This window comes from Hemiscyllium ocellatum, chromosome 34 (assembly GCF_020745735.1).
Source record: "Hemiscyllium ocellatum isolate sHemOce1 chromosome 34, sHemOce1.pat.X.cur, whole genome shotgun sequence".
Taxonomy (NCBI): domain Eukaryota; kingdom Metazoa; phylum Chordata; class Chondrichthyes; order Orectolobiformes; family Hemiscylliidae; genus Hemiscyllium; species Hemiscyllium ocellatum.
Window position 1 is genome coordinate 46,439,328 of NC_083434.1, and position 19,788 is coordinate 46,459,115.

The following is a 19,788-nucleotide window of genomic DNA, read 5'->3' on the forward strand; positions in this document are numbered from 1 at the left end:
ACTAGTCTCACAAATCCCGAACGAGATCCTGGAAATGAATGTTATGACATTTCAGGTACTTACTCAAGTACTATTCAAGGTTGTGAGGTTTCCTGCCTCAATCCCCCTCCCAGGCAATGCATTCCAGACCCCCACCACCCTCTGAGTGAAAATATTTATCTTCAATTCCCCTCTAAATTGCTTTTCAGTTTAAAATTATGTTCTTTTATTATTAACCCTTTGACCAAGAGGAACAACTGCTTCTTGTCCCTTCTGCCCATGCCTCTCATAATCTTACACACCCTATCAATACCCTCTCTCCCCCAGCCTTCTCTGCTCCAAAGAAAACACCCCGAGCTTATCCAGCTTCCCTTCAACACTGAGATGTGCCATCCCAGGTAGCATCCTGGGGAATCTCTGCTCCACCCCCTCCAGTGCAATCAAATCCTTCCTATAGAGTGGAGACCACATTGCTCCAGCTGTAGCTAAAATCCTGTACAATATCCTATGTTATGTCCAAATTGTTTTTATTAGTCAGGAGCAAATGAGCTTCTTAGAGCACATGGCTATTTCTAACTGGAGATTCTGGTTCAAAGAGAGAATTGAAATTAAAAAATTAAAATGCACACATGACAAATCAGCAACAATTTGTGGTGATTTTCCACATTATAAAGTAAATATAAATGAAAATGATTGCCCATTAAGTATTGTTCTGGCAGTCATCGAGCTAGAAATCTGATGGTCTCTGATAGGTTTCTCAGGCACAAGGAAGACAGCTAGGCATAAGAAATGGCAGGAGATGGACTGCACTGCTCATCCTTGAGGGATGTAAAATGTCAGTCAGAACAGCATGTCAGGATCTGCAATGGGAATGGGTCTCAGTCCTTTGCATGGGTCAACACAGCCCAAGTTACTGTTTGAGGTTACTTTTATAAAATTAGCAGATTCTGGCAGGCTGTGGTGGTTCAGTGGTTAGCACTGCTGCCTCACAGTGCCAGGGACCAAGGTTTGATTCCAGCCTCGGGTAACTGTGTGGAGTTTGCACACCTTCCCTATGTCTACCCGGGTTTCCACCGAGTGCTCTGGTTTCCTCCCACAGTCCAAAGATATACAGTGTGGTGAATTGGCCATGTTAAATTGCTCCATAGTGTTCAGGGATTTGAAGGTTAGTTGCATTCATCAGGTGTAAGTATAGAGTAATAGGGTAGGGAAATGGGTCTGTAAGGGTTACTCTTTGGAAGGTCCATGTGGACTTGTTGGGCCAAATGGCCTGTTTTCACACTGTAGAGATTCAATGAATGCAGCCCATGCTTTCAGAAGAATGTAGTCCACTCATGGCTTAAACAACCAACCTTTGATTGAATAACTGAAAACATCTGTCAAGAAACTAATTTACCCAAAAAGAAACATGGAATGTGAAGCTGGGAGAATGATACAGAAATGGAGTGTGAGGCCTGGTTTCACTGAAGTGACAAAGGTCACTGACTAATGTACTATTTGTCTGCATCATTAAATTTTCATGGTCAGTTACTGCTTCTTCTGTTTAACAATCACTGTCCTTCCATTTCCTGATTGGTGCCTACCATCCTCAAGCCCCATCAACAACACTTCCCCCGTCCACCGCAATTGTTCTGTCACCTGATCACTCTTATTGATCTCCTGTCTCTGCTTCCTTCTTCTCCTGATCACCCCCCGAAATCACTTCATTGCCCCCTCTACAAACCAGCCAGCTTCCCCCAAGATTAATGTCCCCATTTCCATGCCATCTATTCCCTTTTCTATGGATTACTAGGTTATTGCTACAGACTACACAGCAACCCCACACCTTGTCAGAACCTGAGGCTGAAATAGTGAGGTGTTTGTACAGATGCCCCCTGAGAAGATCACTGAAATCTGAAAAATGTTGTTTTCCAACTCACAGCTAAAAAGTCAGTGTATCTTAAAGACTTATACTCATTATATCATCACTACAGCATATAACGTGACCCGAGAGCACAAATGTCTCGGGTTCCAACATATCTCAAGCCACTTGAAGCATGACATGCTGTTGGTTACATGCTACTCTTTATAACTGAATAATTTTATCTGAGTGCAGACACAGAAGTGCCTGCGAATGTAACATCAATACATAACAGTAAGCTGTAATAAACTGCTGTTGGAATTTCCCAAATCTTGTTACCCACACCCCGTTTCCTTTGTTTCAAGGATAACAGGCATTCCCTGGCAGAGAAAAAATTCCCATCGAAGACTAGAATCAGCTGGACCTAGTCATTCAGAGAATGTTCAAATTGTGATTTCGAGACCATTATCCCACTTTTGAATTCCCCAGTAGTGATATTGGAGGATTGTGCTGATACTCGCTCCTGGGGAGCTGGTCCCAATGGCTACACAGAGTTCCTCAGACTGACCTTGGCGTCCAAGATGAAAGTGCAGTCAGACTTCCTTTCTGAAGAAATTTAGCCAAGTTTTAGGCAGTGACCAAGTCCCAGTGAAAGACAGTATTGAGAGAAATTGAGTGAAGATCATTTTAAGCTAGCCAGTATAAAATAATCAGTAATTTTAAAGTATGAAATAATCTTTTATCTTTCTTATTTATAAATCACAGTATCACAAATGAGCTGACAACAAACTAGATGGTGAATGACTGATCTCCTTCAGAAACTTCCTGCATTGGGGCAAGGGAAGAATGCAACATTCCTTATGGGAATAATTGAAGTAAATTAGATTAATGAGTGATTCAGTTATAATTCCTGCACTATAGATTTACTTTAATGTACATATTCACATCGAACACTATTTTAGACTCTTTCCAAAAGCTGGGAGAAGTTCATAAGAATGTAAATGACTGAAAAGTAATTTCAGTTTAAGTTACAGTGGTCATGTCACCTATAATAGCAGTAGATACACTGCAGTGCTGATATATTGCTGATTTGAAGGCATAATTACAAGAACAACCAATGCTGCTAAATCTGATAGTTGGTCCAAGCTCAGAGAGATTTGTTATACTCCTACAGTTCACTTTATATCACCTTGTCAATGCTTGATCCTGAAATCCAATCGCTTCAAGTCTCTTAATAAACCACATCTGAAAACCCATTAAACACATTTCCTTTCATCCCTATACTAATTTTAACCACAACTTCGGGTCAATTGGTCATGTATGATTCACTGGAAGTTTCATGGTAAATTCCAATTTAACCAAAGCCTTCATTTGAATCTGCACTTTCAATTTTGAAGCTAAGTTGTCTGAACACAAAGTGACAACACACACAATAATTATAAGAAATCCTCTCAGACTGAAGTGAGGCAGAAGAGTAAGCTATAATTCTCTGTCTTCCAGCTTTCTCCAACAAACACTTGCAGACTATCAGTGTGTGGAGATAAACATTTGTAACTAAGCAACACTGTTAGCCAGAATTGATTCAACCGCATATTGCTGGGTATTCCTTGTGATATTCCAATCTGCAGCATGAATTGGTCTAGAATACTCCAGCCAATCAAACCTCCTCCCTCTTTCTGGTTCAAAACACTTGCTGCTGTAGAAGAGCTTGCATTTAAAATAAAACCCATAAAGTTTGAGATAAAGATGTTACTGTGAAAAATTATTGACATTTTGAAATCTTGGTCTCATCCGGCATGCCTCATGCAGATTTTAGAATCTTGTTCCAATATCACATATAATAGTTTCCTTTCAAGTGTCTTCATAATGATGTTCGCTAAGCAGCAGTTCACTGTAGAATAGACAAGGGCATGTTGGGATCTCAGCATAAAGAATTGAATGTATAAACAAGGAACAAGAGGAGGTCACTTGGCTTTTTGAGCTTGCTCATTGTGATTATGACTGATCTGAGTGGTCAACCTGGTGAAGCCACAATGCAAAACTACTCAAATGCCAATGGAGGAAGAAATGTCAATACAGCTAGCTAAGTGATGCAATAACAAACAGAGCAGGCCTGAGGTCTGCTGCCCTGCTACATTCAACTGTGAATGATGCTGGACGGTTAAACAACTCAATCAAAGAGGAAGCTCCACAAATATTGGCATTCTCAGTTATGGGCAGAGCCCAGCATGTCAGTATAAAAGACAAAGCTAAAAGATTTGCAGCAAGATGTGCTGAGTGGATGATCCATCCCGACATCCTCTGGTGATCCCCAGCATTACTGATGCTAGCCTTCAACCAGTTTGGTTCACTCCAGGTTTATCAAGAAGAGAGTGAAGACATTGGATTCTGCAAAGGTTCTGGGGCCTGAGAATTTCCCACCAACAGTCTTGAAGACTTGTGCTTCCCTGCCAAACTGGTCTAGTCCAGCTACAACACTGCCACCTACCCAACAACATGGAAAATTGCACAGGTATGCTCTGCACACAAAAAGCAGAATAAATCCAACCTGACCAATTACCACCTCATCTGTCTACTCTCAATCATCAATAAAGTGATGGAAGGTATCATCAACGGTGTTATCAAATAGCACCTGCTCAGCAATAAGCTGCTCAGTGACGCTCAGTTTGGGTTCTGGCAGGGCCACTCAGCTCCTGATCTCATTACAGCCTTGGTTCAAACATGGACAAAAGAGCGGAATTCCAAAGGGCAGGTGAGAGTGGCAGCTCTTGACATCAAGGCTACATTCGGCATCAAGGAACCTTAGCAAAACTGGAGTCAACAGAAATTACAGGGGACAATCTTCACTGGTTGGATTCATACCTACCACAGAGTAAGATGAATGCTGGAGGCCAATCATCCCAGTTCCAGGACATTACTGTAGGAGTTCATATGAATATCTGTACAAATAAAGTACCAGCAGAAGTAAACAATTTGTCCCTTCCGGCCGGCTCCAATATTCAATAAGGACATGGCTGATGTTTGTTTTTCAAATTCAACATTACTCTCTGATCACTTTGATTCTTTGACCTAACAAGAATCTATTTAAAGACAGAAACACCTGGAGAGACTCAGCAAGCTCAGCAGCAGAGGCGAAGAAAAGAATAAGGTTAACATTTCAGATGGGAAGGCAAAGGTGAAGGAGTGAGTGGAATAAATTGTGAGGGTGCCCAGATCATAAGACAAAGGGATAGCTAATGGTAGGAAAGGAGCATATGAGATGTAAAATAGATGTTAATAGTTGAAATGTATAGGGGTTACTCGAGTTTCTTTGCTGAAAGTGAAGACAAGCCAACAAGCCATAGGATGGGTTCATCAGAATGGAGGACAGAGTTAAAGCTTTGAAGTTATTGAGCTCAATGGTGACAAGTGGTGTTCCGCAAGGCTGACTGTTGGGACCACAACCTTTCAGTTTATACATTAACAATCTAGATGAAAGAACTGAGGGCATCCTGGCTAAATTTGCAGATGATATAAAGATAGACAGATGGACACGTAGCATTTAGGGGGCAGAGAGGCTGCAGAAGGATTTGGATAGGTTAGGAGAGTGGACAAGGAAGTAGCAGATGAAGTACAAAGTGTGAGACCAAGCGTTTGGTAGGAAGAATAGAGGCAGGGACTATTTTCTGAATGGGGAAAAAATTCAGAAGTCTGAAGTGCAAAGAGACTTGGGAGTTTTGGTCCAGGATTCTCTCAAGGTAAACTTGCAGGGTGAGTCAGCAGTTTGGAAGGCAACTGTAATGATGGCATTTATTTTGAGAGGACTAGAATATAAAAGCTGGGATGTACTTCTGAGCATCTATAAGGCTTTGGTTGGACCACATTTGGATTATTGTGCACACTTTTGGGCCCCATATCTCAGCAAGGATGTACTGGTCCTGGAGCATGTTCAGAGGAAGTTCACGAGATTGCTCCCAGGAATGAAAAGTTTAACATATGAGGAGCATTTGAGGACTCTGGGTTTATACTCTATGGACTTTAGGAGGAGGATGGGGGAATCAAGTGAAACTTACAGAATACTGAATGGCCTGGACAGAGTAGATGCTGGGAAGATGTTTCCTTTGGTAGGAGAGACTAGGACCCAAGGGCACAGCCTTAGGGTAAAGGGAAGACCTTTTAGAATAGAGATAAGAAAAAAACTTCTTTAGCCAGAGAGTAGGGAATCTATAGAATTCAGTGCCACAGAAGACTGTGGAGGCCAGGTCATTGAGTATATGTAAGATGTTGATAGATAGGTTCTTGATTGTCAAGGGGATCAAAGGTTAGGTGGAGAAAGTGGGAAAGAGGGTTGAGAAATGTATCACCACAGTTGAATGGCGGAGAAGAGTTAGGACTGAATGGCCTAATTTCTGCCCCTATGTTTATAGTCTTGATGTAAATTGTAACAAGTTGAAGTTCCAGCATAGACCCATGTGGAAAAAGTGAGGACTGCAGATGCTGGACATCAGAGTCGAGGAGTGTGGTGCTGGAAAAGCACAGCAGGTCAGGCAGCATCCAAGGAGCAAGAGATTTGACATTCGGACATAAGCCCTTCTTCAGAAATGACCTGCATGGCGTCCACTCATCTGATCCTGTCAAATAAAGACTCAAATACACACCCTTTCCATTTTCTGCAGGCAGTGAATTGTCTAGTTATCCTATTTTGTCACCCACTATGCCATGACTTTTTATTTTTCACAGTAACCTTTAATGGGAAATTGTCTTCTGGAAATCCAGTATGTCTATTTTATCCACAGCATATATCACTCCTTCAAAAACTCCAAAACCCAGTTAAACACAATTTTCCATTGGTGAGACAATGGTGACATTTTGTGATTAATGTGAGATTTTCAAAGTGCTCAGGTTTAGTCTCTTTAATAATCCATTGCAACATTCTCCCCAGGACAGAAACCAAGTGAACTGGCCTATGGTTTCCAGTTGACTGCCTCCCTTTCTTCTTAAATACAAGAGTTAAGTTTGCTACATTCCAATCTGATGGAGCCTTTTCTGAATTGAGGGAATTTTTGAAGATGAACACCAATACGTCAATTGGTTCATTAATCAGCTCTTTCACAACTTGCAGGGTAGACAGTTTCTGTGTCAAAACATGTTGTTTTACACCTCTGGGACCTGAAACCGTACCTCCTTTCCCAGAGGTAGGGACACTACCACAAATGCTTATTTTTAAGTAATCTTCAGGGTAGTTTTCCAGGACCAAGCATGTTTTAGCAATTACTTCCCTCCATCATAAGATCAAAAGTGTGGATGCTTGCTGATGATTGCACTAAGTTCAGCATCTTCAGTATTCTCAGATACTGAAAGAGTCCATGTCCAAATCAACAAGACTTGGACAATATCCAGGCTTGGATTTATGGTGGGCATTAACATTAATGACACTCAAGTGCCAGACAATGATTATCTGCAATGAGAAATAATTTAACCATCACCCCTTGGCATTCAATGGTATTACCATCACTGAATTCTCCACTTTCAACATCTTAGGGTTTACCATTGATCAAAAGCTCAATTAGATTAACTATATAACTACGATCACTACAAGAGAAGGTCAAAGGCTAGGCAATGTATGACAAGTAACTCACCACTTGACTCCCCAAAACCTGTTAACATTTCAGATGGGAAGGCAAATGTGAAGGCAATTTCAGAAGTGTGACGTGATATTCCCCATTTGCCTGGGTAGGGCCTACAGTTAAGAACTGTGTCATCATCCAGAACATTCATTCCTTTCTCCACAGACACACAATGCCAGCAATGTGTACAATGTGTGCAATGTGCAAGGAGCACTGTAATTACTCATTAAGGCTCATTTGTACCTTCGAAACTGACAACCACTTCCATTCAAAAGGGCATGAGCAGTAGATACATGAGAAAAACACCACCTACAAGTTCCCCTCCAAGCCACTTAACATCCTGAAACTCCTTTCTTAACAACATCGTGACTGTCCCCCTCATTCCTGATGTCCGCAATGGATCATGGAAGCCGTTCATCACCTGCATCTCAACAGTAATTAGGCACAAGCAATAAATGGTGGCCCAGTTAATGATACTCACATCCATGAATAAATAAAAATACATTCAAATAATTTTCACCTTTTTAAATGTTAAACTTATTTCATTTGCTATAACACTTTGGGTTTATGATATACAAACCTGTTAAAGGGACAAACATTTTCTTAAATGACTTTTTTCATCACATGAGTGATATAATTAAGAAGTTAATTAAGAAACTTGTACACAGCCGTGGTTGGGCTGCATTTGAAATAACTGTGCACAGTTTGAGCTTTCACATTCTGCAGAGAGATAAAATGTTTGAAGAAAATGTTCAAAGTCAGAATGAAAAGAAAGACTGACAACCCTCTGCAAAACAGTGAAGACATGAGGATGATCTTATAAAGGCCTTCAAGGTTATAAATAGCTGGTTTGTGCAGTTGTAGACAAGGGGTCAAATCTTCTAGGCAGTCTCTGTGACATGGGCTTTGGTGAGACATGTGACAGAGTTTGACAGGAAATCTGGTGAGGCCCACCTCAATATTGGGAACAACCAACAATATGATTTTAACAAGTAGCTTGAAGAGAGATTTTTGTTCAGTAGTGGCAAGATGGGTAACGTTAGAGCAGGCCGGGCAGGGTCTGGTGTCAGGGCCCCCCGATGGGCAGGGTCTGTTGTCGGGGCATCCCCTGCTGAGCAGTGTCTGGTGTCGGGGTCCCCCCTGCTGGTCCAGGGTCTGGTGTCGGGGTCTCCCCTGCTGGATCAGGGGGCAGTGGAAGTCCTACCTCAGCACCAACCCGTCCAGCAGGAGCTCCAGGTTCCTGCCCTCACAGTGGGATGGCGACATCCTCCGTCTGCAATGTCCAGGGGCAAAGGTCAGGGACTGTGCTCAGCAGCTCCAGACCCACACAACCTGTCCCGGGGGTATAACCAGACTGAGACAACCTGTCCCGGGGGGTATAACCAGACTGAGACAACCTGTCCCAGGGGCTGTATTGAGGATGGTATAACAGGTTTTTAAAGATAGTGTAGGTGCAAGGCAGGCTGGACCTCTAATGGATACCTGCTGGATGGTGAGTGGATCCAGGAATGGCAGGTAATAAGATGGGTTTGAAAGGTGAGAGGTGTGATTGGTAATTAACGAGGCACGGTCAGTGAGATGCAAGCAAAATCGCTTATCAGGTCTCATCGAGATAAACTCTCCAAAAAACTCAAAGCAATGCAGACCTTGCCAAAAAAATCAAGTCCAGCCCCAGATGTTTCCCTTTCTTGGGTGACCAAAACTGAAGCTTACAAATCTAAGATAACCACAATTAACTCCAACAGAGGAAGCTAGTGTGTCCAGGGGAAAGTGAGTGTGAGGAATTTGCTAACACAGAGATTAGTTCAGAGGGATAACATTGATGCATAAAATGCGAAGCCATTTAAATGCATGCAGGAGAAATAAAAAGAGGGATATACTGATAGACTCAAATGAGGAAGAGGTGGGAGGGGGCTTGTGTGGAGAATAAATATTAACATAGAGCTTTTAGGCCGAATAGCCTGTTCTGTATAATTTTAATTGTCAGTCAGTATTATAGATGGACAAAGATACATACATGCATATGTATCAATTTTCATTCTTTATTAATTTTTAACTGATTATGTAAGTAACCGTGAGTAAGCATGGTCTCCATATTTTGCTCACATCCAATTTTTCACTAAAATTGGTCAGGACAGTACTTTCAGTCACATAATTACCACACAGATCACTGCTGATAAAATTCATAACTCATGTCGGCACAGTTAATTGCCGAGGTCACTGTTGAGTTCTCTGATGCACTGCATTTCCGATGTCAACTTGAAAAATGTGGCACAAGTTACCCGAGTGGCCTGACCAGCCTTAAGTTTAAATGCTGTATCTTCCAATTTACCAGAGAAAATAACTTCAGTCATTTATTTCCAGCCCTGATGTGGCTAACAGAGCTGCAGAAGTAGAGGAAAACTGGTAAATCTTCAAATAAAATAATTAAATTCAATGAGGTGCCGTGCATTTTTCTATGTATACCCTTGCCAGTAGACTGCAATAAGGTTAGTGATTCCTTGAGATGGCAGTGTAATGGGATCTGTATATTACATGGTAGTAGCAATGCACTTAAGCTGCTAACAGATGCAATAAAAGTTACTCAGTAGTGAGAAATTTATGTAAAACCTGGACTATTCATTTCAACATGTTTATAATCATTTTAGCCTTTTTTTCATAATCCTCTTTTAAATGTTCCCTTCTTTCGGTCCCTGATTAGCCACTCACTCTCATTTGTTCTACATCTGTAGAATACAAAACTCTGAGTACTTGCATTAAACATTCACCTGAATTGTACCTCCATGTCCTTATATTTTAAAATTTGTTGTATTAAAAGACACAATCTCCATCTTTACGTCAAACCATTAGTAACCACATCCCTAAGAAGCATTAGCAATTTCTCATTGCTTAATCAATGAAGCATTGCAAATGTTTGACAGCTAATAAACAAATGTTTAATATTTAATCCAAGTAATATTCTCATTTCATCAGCGTATGCACTCCTGAAATCTATTATTAGCATCTCATTGCTTTCTGCATTTCTGAATCTTGTGATTAGCAAATGTTGGGCTGGTGTTCTGTAAACCCAAGTTCTGAGAGCCTTCATTCCCTGTTGTGGCATCTGAGACCCTCCTTGGATGTTCAGCATGAAAACTGCCAGAAACATACAACTGACTGTGAACATTGATCAAAGTCTATCCTTTTTTCCTCACACAGAGGAGAGAAGCTCTGAATGATAGCTCTAACGTACCCTTATCAAAGAGGGAATGTTGGGCCAGGAGCTAACAATAAAGCCTACAGTGCATGACATCAAGTTCAACAATTTCAGTCCATTAACCCTGCCCTCTACTGTGATTGTTAGAACCTGCCCTCCCCACACCATAACCTATTTGTATGGATTTGCTATCACCTATTTCCTATTATTTATACACCTACTGTTACGAGTTATTTGCTACTAATATTCCTTCTCTGCTCCATGAGCACTCCCTGGCTATTCTCACCAAATGTTCCCCTTGATACTCCTCCCCCTCTGCCAACAGCATAAAAAACCTGCAATTGTTCAGCTCCTTTTAGTTTCAAGTAAGTCACGTTGGACTCAACATTTTAACTGTTTTGTAAATGCAAGGGAAATGAAGGGATAAAATGACTGATGGCTGTCCATTCCATGAAATACTGTCTCCAATGATTGAGAGAGAATTTGAGACTCAAGTAGCAAAGGTCCACGATCAGTCACATCAGCATGGAGACTGAATCATGGAGGAAGGAGGACGATATGAGGTCCCCATCTACCTCCTTCCCACGTGACTCCTGCCACGTAACTCACTCAGGTGGGAAGGCATTAAATTCTCCCAAGGATTCCAGTTTTTTAAGCTTTACCAATTTGAACTTCTTTCAACAAAAGCTTTAGCACTGACGCCAACAGGTCATTCTGTTACTGGGTACCTATACAATGGTACCATTCTGTTTATATTGCATCTCTGCAGTCTTCCTAACAAAAAGCACACCACCGTATTACCTCATGTTAAGTTGCACAGAGGACTCCAATTCTGAGTCCTCTGTGACCAACAAACAATGTATTTTCGGACTATATGCCCACAGCTCCATGGTTAACCTGCATTATTATATTTCAACAACTTTTTAAAAACATGCGTTGATTCAGGTGGGGCCACCATGATTGACTTGTGCCCAACAATGGAAAACTTTAAAATTGGTAGGAAGCTCATTATAAAAGTGATTTTGTTGCCTGTGGTAAGGTGGTCGTTCCCAAGCTTTTCAGTAACACAGCACACTGCACTGAGGCATATTGGGATTGTACAGGGCATTGGTGAGGCTTCTTCTGGTATACTGCATCCAGTTCTGAATGCCTGTTATAAGAAGGATATTATTAAGCTAAACAGGGTTCAGAAGAGGTTTATCAGGATGCTGCCAGGAACAGAGAATTTGAATTAGAAGGAGAGGCTTGATAGGCTGAGACCTGTCTCAGTGGAATGTAGGAGGTTAAGAGATGACCTTACAAAAGTTTGTGAGGAGTATAGACAAGCTGATTGGCAGTGTTTTTTTTTCCCCTGGGGTGTGGATTTCAAGGTGAGGGGGCATATTTTTTTAAGGTGAAGGAAGAAAGATTTCAAAAAGACATGAAGACCGATTTTTATACAAGTTGAGTGGTTAGTGTGTGGAATGAACTTCCAGAGGAAGTGCTGGAGGTGGGTACAAAAGACATTTTCATAAGTACATCAATAAAGAAATGCTTGGAAAGACATGGGCCAGGAGCGGTCAGATGGGACTAGTTTAAGTTTGGGATTAAGGACAGCATGAACTGGTTGAACTGAAGGGTCTGTTTCTGTGCTGTGTGATTCTTTAATTCATACACCCACATTTTTCTTCTAACGTTAATTTCATCCTTTGGCTGTGTTTAGAATAGTCACATTCTGAAATCAAAAGACCAATACCATGCTTTTAGTTTGATGGTTACTTTTCACAAGTTTCATGAGTTGTAACTTTGGTTGGATCAAGTGTTGTTCAAGATGGGACAATGTTTGTTTTACATTGATTTTCATTACCTTTGTACATGATCCCACAGCAGACCTGGACAGCTCTCTAGCACACCAATGCTGTGGCACATCAGGTAAGATCCACTGTCATAACATAAAGCCAAAACAAGAAACCTGTTCTACAAACATGCTTTGTGGTTTGCAGAGGTTTTGTACTGTGCTTGACACTGCCTGTTATGTGATTTACCCCTACAAGTGTTAGCAATCACAAAACACATTTGAAAGCTTTTATCCACATTTTTGCTATTCAGGAGCAGTAGAGAGTAATTTTCTACTCTTGTAGCAAAGTGGTATCCCAATGGAGAGGATCACCCATTGGAATGACATCAATTGACAATTAAAGAGGGGATTCTGAAACAGCTACTCGATGTAAAATGCAGGTTAGTGTCCAGTCAGGAAACTGGGCCATGCCCTCAGTGAGGCTGTTCCATCAGTGGATCTCATAATTTTTGATCTCTTTTGCTGAATTCATTCTTGTTGACAGGACAGGTATTTATTGTTTGTCTGTAATGAGGGAAGGTGATGACCTAGTGGTACTATCATTAGACTATTAATCCAGAAACTCAGCAAGTGTTCTGGGGACCTGGGTTGAATTCTGCCACGGCAAATGGTGAAATTTGAAATCAATAATATTCTAGAAATACTAATCTACTAATGACCAAGAAACAAGTGTTGATTGTCAGAAAAACCCACTTGGTTCACTAATGTCCTTCCAGGAAGGAAATCTGCCATTCTCACCTAGTCTAGCCTATATGTAACTCCAGATCCACAGCACTGTAGATCTCTGAACTGCCCTCTGAAATGGCCTAAAAAGCCAGTCAGTGATGTCTACATTCCACAAACAAATGAAAAAAGGTTGTGCTGGATAAGAGATGTTAGGTTTCTAACAGCAGTTAGAAGCACAGCAGTCCCTGTGGTGTGATACAACAAAGAACTGTGGATGCTGGATATCCAAAACAAAACAGAAATTGCTGGTGAAACACAACAGGTCTGTCAGCATTTGTAGGGAGAAGATGGTGTCAATGTTTTGAGCCTAGTGCTGTCCATCAGTCCTTGACGAGTGTCCTGAGAAACAGATACAAACAATCCGACACAGTCCACAATCTTCCAAACTCACCCAAGCCTCAAGAGTTCACATTTCTTCACAAGTCAGAAGGATATGAATTTAAAACTCACCTTCAGGGAAATCGCCCTTGCACTGCATTACTCTGATCCAGAACTGAAAGGTTCCATGGAACTTTTCTGAAAGAGAAAAGGGAATTTTTTTCTCAGTATCCTGATCAATATTGATCCTTCAATCAACATCATTAAAACAGCGGGTTATCAGGTCATAACCATATGATGTTTGTGAGAGTTTGCTGTGCACAAATTGGTTGCTAACAATCATTATATTTCCGAAGGTTTTTCATTGCCAGTAGATTACTTTGGGATGTTCTAAGGTGATGGAAGTTGCTTTTGAAATGAATATCTTTCTTTATTACTTAAGAAGACCATTATCAATTGGATTTGCTTGGGAGAACACAACTTAAAACATGTATTATTAATAGGTCATTTCAGTTAATAGGTTCCTCAGCCTGACTTTCCTGATGAAAATCTATGCTTCACTTTTATGGCTTCTTCTCATCGTATCAAACTCTCATTGTAACTTCAAATGTACAATTGACTCTGAGCTATCTACTCAATAGCACTTTAATGAAGGAGAAGGCCAGTGTGTTTGATTGGTCATTAATTGATCAGATGAAAACAACTCGAAGCCATCAACTGGATGAAAAAAAATGGAGAGAACTGAAGTTAAGTGTTTAAGTAATGTGCTGTGTGCAACACTTAACATCAAATATTAAGTAAAATGCAAATGCTAGCTATCTGAACATTAAGCAGCAAGTACTATCAATGCTCAGGGGGCTGATTAGCATCTCAAAAGAATAAGGATGGGTGAACATTTCAAATACAATATTTCTAATCTCTATCTTCCATTATTTTTGAAGTCAAAGAGTTTGATTCTCTCCTGCAGGAAGTGGTAAAGGAAAACAGCTGGGAATATGACCTGATTCAACAAGGAGTGACTGCAGTGTTCAGTAACAATCTAGTATTTCCAGGCCCACCAGTGCTGGCACAGTTACTGGACACTTTCTGGCACAAGCAAGAGGCAGCAGGAGTGTGGGTATAGCTAAAGATTTGGAATTTCCTGCTGTCCAACCTTGTTCCAACATATTGCCAAGCTACTATGTCAAAGTTGATGATTGGCCACAAAAATGTTCTGCTGGCCCCAAGCTTCCCTATTTGAAAAACAGCAGCTTTTAACAGATGTTAGCCCTGCCAGGACAGTCACCACCTACCCTCCAGTGGGACCTTTCAACTTGCCAAGGTCTAAAGAATTGCATCATGAAGTTATGTCTCATTGAAGGTCCCACTGCAGTCTCTGTGACTGGAATTGGAATAGGCCTATTGAACACAGGAAGAGTTTCTTTTAATGAATCAATGCCTTACATTGGTATAGTGCCTTACACATCTTCACAGCTGGATTTCAAAGCAGCTTTTTGACTTCAGTTATTGTTAGAAAGTAGGAAATGTATCTGGAAATGCACTGAAGATATCAGAACCGCAATGAGAGCACAGCTTGTTCTTGGGGATAAATATTGGACTGAATAATTAGAGGAGTATGTCTTTTCTCTTCCTGGAATAGGCAGCTGTGGGATTTGTGACAAACATCTAAGGAGTCAGATGAGACCTCGTTTTAACATCTCATCCAAAAGATGTTCCCTGCCAGCAGTGCATGGCTCCATCCGTATTACACACTACACCAGCCTGTTGTCAGAAAGTCGGTCCCATTTTGTCTAAAAGCTGTTCTTTGGCTCAAGGAAACTCTGTCCATGATTTTTTTTCAGAGGGGTAATAAATCGGGGCAGGCTCCAATCTGTCTGGTTTGGTACAGAGATGAAAAGGATTTTGAATGGTCTTTTGTTTTATGTAAACAGATGAGACTTCAGGTCAAAGTGGCCATGTTTTAGAAGTGACCTGTATAATTAAAGGGTGTGGTCAGCTCTCTAGCTGGGCAGTTTAGTTCAGTCTTGAACTGGTGAAGAGTTCAACAGGGAGCTGTGTGGAAACGTTTTCTCTCTCTCTCTCTCTCTCTCTCTCTCTTTCTGCCCTTCAACTTCAACCTGTAAGCATGTGTTCCATTTATACTGGTTTTTAAAGGGGGTTTGCTTATTGGGATTGTGTATATTCAGAGCAGCATAATTAAATCTAGTTTAGATGGACTGACTTCTGTAGGGGTTTTTTATTCTGTTCTTTGTGTTTCATTGTGTAATTTTGTGAATGCATTTTTGTTTGTTTTAAAGTCTTACCGAAACAAATAGCAAAGTTACGGTTGGGGCTGCCTGCTTAAGAATGTGTTGAGTGGTCTGGCCTCGTCCATAACAATGTCACCAAGTCTCAAGTGTGGGAATTGATCGCACTATCTTCTGATTCAGAGATGAGAGTGATCCACAACAAGTCACAGCTTGTGTCCGCATGAAGATAGAAAAATACCGTGTTAGTTACCAGAGATGATGCAACGTTGTGCACAGTTTTGGGCCCTATATCTCAAGGAGGATGCACTGTGGAGCGGTTTCAGAGGAGGTTCATGAGAATGATCCCAGGAATGAAAAGCTTAACATATGAGGAACATTTGAGGAATCTATACTTGTCGGAGTTGAGAAGGATGAGGGGGAATCTACTTGAAACTTACAGAATACTGAATGACCTGGACAAAATGGATGTTGGAGAGATGTTTCCATTGGTAGGAGAGACAAGGATTCAAGGGCACAGCCTTAGAGTAAAGGGAAGATGTTTTGGAACAGAGATAAGGAAAACCTTCTTCAGCCAGACAGTGGTGAATCTATGGAATTCATTGACACAGAAGGTTGTGGTCACCAAGTCATTCAGTATATGTAAAATGGAGATAGATAGATTCCTGATTGTCAAGGGGATCAAAGGTTACAGGGAGAAAGCAGGAGGATGGAGTTGAGAAATGGATCAACCATAATTGAATGGTGGAGCAAACTTGATGGGACGAATGGCCTACGTTCTGCTCATATGCCTTATGCTCTTATGGACTTACAAAATGGATTTTGATGCTCCAGCATGGCGTAAGCCAGTGTCTGACTGGCAAGGAGACAAAGTGGAAAGTGGGACTGGGTTATAGGACAGCCACTTTCGCAGCCACCACCCCACTCCCACCCACATCCCCCCTCCCCCCCCACCCTGACCCCATTCTCATTGTGTGGTATTTCTAAGGGAACATATTATGAAGTGATAAGGACATCCATTCTGGGTTCAGTAAGACTCTAAGTTCCGCCAAGCTTAAAAAATTATGTTAACTTCAAAAGTCATAATGTAATGCTCCACAATATATTAAATATGCTTTCAATGCAGTGATTGGTGATGGGGGCATTGTTTTCAAAGGTAAGTCACCATTAAATTAACCAGCATTATGAATATGGAAAAGTCTTCAAGTGCATTTAAATAATTTAGTTATCAAGAGCCTAAAGCACTATTCTGCAGTGAAGTATTGAGATTCAGATTTTAACATGTCAATTGACCATAGGCATTTATTTTTTAATTAATTGGCATGTTTTTCACCATGAACTATTGGAGCAAATGGATAAGCTTTCCATCATATCAAAAGCTCTTAATGTATCCATCTCTGGACATCTGTTGACAGGGTTATCTGGCAATAGAATCTAACTATGAATGTTTGGCTGATTTCCAAACATCATTAGTGAATTTAGCTCAGCAGGGATTTGAAAAAGCCGTCAGGGGTTTTAACAGCTTTCTGAGCTCCCAGAAAGAAGTGTGTTTGGATGTCTGTTTGTTTATTTGACAGTTCCATGGACAGAGGGTTTTTTTTGTTATCTCTAGAGCTTGAATATCTGTTAATCCATCAACTTTTTGAGCTCCTAAGTCGATTAAAGTATTGTTTTCATATGGAGTTTGAATGGTTGTTTTATGAGCATTTCAAAGTTTTCACAGGTTTCGTTATGGAAACTCTGAAAGTTATCATGGGAAGATATGAGGAGAAAGAATGGCACATGGACAATCAGGGCCTAAGGGATAGGGAGAGGTGCAGGTGAAGAGTATACTTTCTGTCTTTCCTTCAGGGCTGTGGACCAGCCCATCCTTAATTACCCAGAGGGCAGTTAAGAGTTACCCACTTGGGTCTGGAATTACATGTAGGCCAGACCAGGTGAAGATGACAGTTGCCTTCCCTAAAGGACATTAATGGACCAGATGAGTTTTTACAATAACCAGTAGTAGTTACATGCAATTAGGTTTTTTTTTAAAATCCAGATTTATTGAATAAAAATTTTCACCAATTGCCATGGTAGTATTTGAGCCAAGTCCCCAGGGTAGGATTACTGGCCCAGTGACATTACCACGATAGCACCGTCTCTGCCTAGGGGAAAAGAGGGGGAGTTAGAGAGAAGAAGGTGAGAAGTGAAGGCTGGATTGCAGGAACACTGATGTATACAGCATTAATCACTATTAGATATTAGTAAGCCCGCATCATTAATGATGTCAGATCACATGAATCTGAGTGAAGAAACTTTGAGTGAAGTTGCTCATGATCTGTTTCTCTGCATTTATTAAGTGTAATTAGTTAACAAATGTATATCAGTTTCTACTAGTGTGGTGCCTAGTCCTTTTCTGTACAAGACTTCCAGAACTTTATAGTGAAATTAATATTAAATAATAATAAGTGCTTGTGATAAAAGGACAGTGATAATTATGGGTGGATTTTAATTTGTATATAAACTGGGAAAATCAATCTGGTAATCATTATTTTGATGAGGATGTAATAGTAGAATGTTTTTGGAGTAATTGGAACCAGGTAGATCTCATTGACCATGAGATCCTTGTTTGGGTTATTAACCAGGGCCAATCAGGGAGCCCTGACTAACTAATATAATGATGATTTATAATCTCTTCAGTTCAGGGACTGCCCCGAGCCAGCTAGCCACAGCCAGTGTACTGTGCCCAAATAAATAAAGAGTGATTTGGTGATGGGATATCAGCCTCTGTGCAGTTATTTAGGTTTCAAACAGTTTCATGAATTGACCAGAGGTCAGGATGTACCAGACTTGATGTTATGTCACATGACAGGATTAATTATTAATTCAAGTAAAGAGCATCTCCAGGAGGCAGTGACCTGAAGATGATTGGATTTCACCTGCAGTTTGAAAAGGAGACGAGTGAGCCTAAGAAGAGTATTTGGAACTGAAAGAAGAGAAAATATATGGCATGAAGGCTGAGCTAGCTGAAGTGAACAGGAGACAGACCAATATAGAAGCAATGGCAGTCAGTTGAGGGGAGGTATCCAAATAAGTATGCTCCTATTTAAATGAAAAAAATTTTCCAAAAGGAGAACTTACCATCCATAGTTAACTAAAGTTAAAGACAGGATCAAACTTCAGGAAAAAGCATCAAAAACCATAAGATACAAGAGCAAAATTAGGCCATTCATTCTATTGAGTCTGCTTTGCCATTTGATTGTGGTTGATATGTTTCTCAACCTCATTCTCTTGCCTTCTCCACATAATCCTTGATCCCCTTACTGATCCTGAACATATCTATCTTAAACACACCTAGTGACTTGGCCTCCACAATCTTCCACCACATTGAGTTCCACAGATTCACCACCCTCTGGCTGAAGAAATTTGTCTTCATCTCTGTCTAAAGGTCATCTCTTCACTCTGAGACTGGGTTCAAGTCTGTCCATGTCCATCTTCTCCATGTCCACTCTATCCAGGCTTCTCCGTATTCTGTAAGTTTCAATTACCCTCTCCTTCTAAACTCTATCAAGATCAGACACAGAGTCCTCATCTATGCTTCATATGACAAGCTCTTCATCACCAGGGTTATTCCTATAAAACTCCTTTGGATCCCCTCCAAGGTATGGACATCCTTCCTTCGATACGGGGCCAATGGCAGCACATCTTTCCTTAGATATGGGATTGAAACTTGTTCAGAATATTCCAAATGTGGTCTGGTCAGAGTCTTATACAGATTCAGCAGTACAACTCTGCTCCTGGATTTTGTTTCCTCTTGAAAATGAATTTGCCTTCCTAATTGCCAACTAAACTTGCATGTTAACTGTAAGAGAATCTAGAACTAGGATTTCTAAGGCTCTTTGTCCTTCAGATTTCCAAAGCCTGTCATATTTAGAAAACAGTCTATGCCTCTCTTCTTCCCACCAATGTGCATAATCTTGCACTTTCCACATTGTATTCCATGTGCCACTTTGTTGCCCTCTCTGCCAGCCTATCCAAGTCCTTCTGCACCCTCCCCA